The sequence below is a fragment of the Propithecus coquereli genome, unplaced genomic scaffold (genome assembly GCF_000956105.1).
Source record: "Propithecus coquereli isolate 6110/MARCELLA unplaced genomic scaffold, Pcoq_1.0 Scaffold91, whole genome shotgun sequence".
NCBI lineage: Eukaryota > Metazoa > Chordata > Mammalia > Primates > Indriidae > Propithecus > Propithecus coquereli.
The window spans coordinates 771,266-774,186 of NW_012155396.1; the positions used below are offsets into that span (position 1 = coordinate 771,266).

Here is a 2,921-nt window from a genome sequence, read left to right on the forward strand (position 1 = left end):
TACCCAACTTTAAGAGAATCAAGTATCAGAAAACACAAAGTTCCTACTTACACACCCCTTCCCACGGGCCTGCTTCCTTTCTCTTTGCTTCTCTGTGGCAGCTCCACAAAGCCACAGCCAGAAACTCTGATATTTATAGGCCTGTTGTTTACCTCACCCCTCAGCTATAGTCCAAAGTTCAGTGCTCACTCTTGCAGTAACCTTGCAAACAGCAAATGCTTGAACTGATTATTGTCATTCACTTAAAAGAAAACAGCAAGTATTGCCATGCATAACGTGGGAAAAAGTTAATGACAATTCCTAATTTGTTCCTTATCCTTCTAGATCACCCCGTTATCTGAGACTTAATGGTACAGTCGGGGGGCGGGAAAAAGGGCCAAGGGTAAGAAAGCCTGTTCTTTTCCAAACTAGAATAGGGGAAAAACATTTGCTGAGCCAGCAAGTTATGCTGCTCCTTTAAAAAAAGAAAAACCTTTTTTTTTTCCTTTTTGCCTTGCTGTGATAAGGTACTAGCCTAATCTACACCATTTGAGCTTTGTTGAAAAAGTCACTTGCTATTTCAAATTATTCTAGTGTACTGCCGTAACAGAACTATGTGGATAGTTTTCTTTGTTTAAAACCTGAATTGGTATGGGATCTCACAGGACTACTGCTCTTTTCTTTTTCGTTTAAGGAAAAGAAATAAGAAAATAGGCCTCTTATCTGAGGGAAACCAGGCCTCATTTTTGTCACAAAAGTCCTACGCCTTGGAAGACCTAAAAAATGTTTTAAGATCTAATGTAAAATCTTTACAAATATATGTACCATACAAATAAAATTTAGTGGTAGTACTCGGACATAGGGAATAGAAATTTCAAAATGTACAAATAAGATAGAAAGTTCCTATTATTTCAGAAAGAAGTAAATTTTTTTTAGTAATCCTTGCAAGCTGGCAAATTCATGGTGGGTGAAGTAAGGAGCAATGTTAAGTGCTCTGATCCCTGAATAGCGATGGTTTTCCAGGAAGCCTTGATTTTACTGTCAGTGCATTTTGTCCAAACAAGCCTCTATTGATTGTTATGTACTGGATACTTTTGTGTAGGGTGCAAGCAATACAAAAAGGCTCAGATGTTATCCTTCCCATGAAGAAACTTCAGATCAAAATAGAAGGTTGCCATTTGAAAGTCAAATTCTGTTTACTTGCACTAAGCGATAGGTATTACCCTCTTGGGGTCCCAGATCCGTCTGAGAATCCAGTTATAATAATTTCTCCCCAGAAAAAATACACATGTGCATACTTACTGTTTAGAAGAACCTCATAAAAAATCTTTGTACAAAGCAGATAGTCCCCCCATAGTTCTTTATTTGGCAAATTTAAATAGTCATATTGGTCTATCTGCAGCAGGAAGGCAATTATTTCATTATCTCCTCCTTTCTTTACGTGTGGCTTAGCAGGTGCCTCCTGCGCCAAAAGGATTCCCTCCAAATGCGCAATTGAGCTCCAAAGGAAAGTACCAAGGATTTTGTGTATTCAGGCCAGTGCATTTCTAAAGTCCTCTGGTGGCAAAAGGAGAAGATGGGGGTGGGGGGCTTGTAATGTTCAAAATGAATTCATTCTTAATAGCCTCTTCTGTCCTGGGCAACCTGAGACCAGTCAGCATTTTTAAGAAAGCAGAATTTTCAAGCAAACATTGATTTGGTGTTATATCAAATTACATAAAATCAAACAAATGTTTGTTGGGTGCTTATGCTAGACACAATGCTAAATTTTGCGAATACAGAGATTAAAAAATAAAAGCAAAAAATCTGTATCCTTCGTTCTTAAGGGCCTGAAAATCTAATAGGGAAGACAGACAAGTAAGCTGAGAAAACAGACTGTAAGTTGACTTCATATCATATCAGCCGTGGTCATGCCTAGGATGTCTGTAAGCACAAAGTTCTTTTGGAAATTGGAAATGAAAAAAGGAGCATTGAACCCAGCACGGAGATAGGGTCAGTGTGATAAGGTTAGCACACTTTCAAGCAAATTCAACAGGCACTATCTTGGTTTTTACGTTCCACCTACCGAGCACCCAGGAAACCTGACCACAGCACTGTCTAGCCAATTAGTTTGATAGTTTCAATCTTTGTGAATGATTAAAATCTCCTTACAGATAGTTCCAGCCACCACCACACAATAAAACATTAGGATTACTGAGAGTGAATAATTCACTATCAAATTTGACTTTATCCTAATGATCTCATCTCCTACAACTTCTAACTCTAGAGCCAGGACTTAGAGCCTTCAAACTGTCTCATTCTTTCATGCCTTTATCATTTGTTCCCAGAATGTTTATGCATGTATGTAATCAATGTTTTTAATAAGCATTCTCACCTTTTTATGAGTAATAGGTGATTTCTTTGGAGAATAGGAACCTGAGAATCTGTGAGTCCATGATATATTTAAAAGAGAGAAGGGCTATGAACTGTGATTTTTATAAATCAGTTTATTAGCTAAGGCAGATATTAATAATATGACATTGATTCATTAATTAACATTTGTAGAACACTGATGTCTCAAAACATTAGAAAGTGAAAGAGTGTTATTACTATATGAAGCTCCTAGTAAATATTAACCCTTTTGGTTTGTTAGGTGTTGTTTTACATACAAAGGGAAAAGAAGACTTTCCCAAAATTTTGGGGAAATAGTGCCTTTTAACCTAAATTATCTTTTCATCCTCTTGCATGTATAAAAAGATGCCCTAGCAGTCCTCATATGAATGGTATCAAATACAACATTGTTTTAGCATCCATACTGAAAGATTAGTAAGCCACTAAATATGTAAGCGATGCTTAGGAAAAAGCGAGATGTTTTTCAGGTGAACAAAATAAATAAAAGCAATAGCCAAAGGAAAGCATGGGAACAGCGGTTTGGATTGGATAAGGCCTAATTTAATTGATCC

The 2,921-nt window shown here is 37.0% G+C and overlaps 1 protein-coding gene across 1 annotated transcript in view; it reads right to left on the reverse strand.

The window, feature by feature from the left end:
* SEPP1 (selenoprotein P, plasma, 1) overlaps positions 1-141 on the reverse strand; it is an 18,586-nt gene extending 18,445 nt beyond the window's left edge. Inside the window, exon 1 of the mRNA XM_012664769.1 lies at positions 52-141. The gene's annotated coding sequence lies outside the window, so the exon portion shown is untranslated. The remainder of the gene's footprint in view (positions 1-51) is intronic.
* Positions 142-2,921: the final 2,780 nt, after the last annotated feature.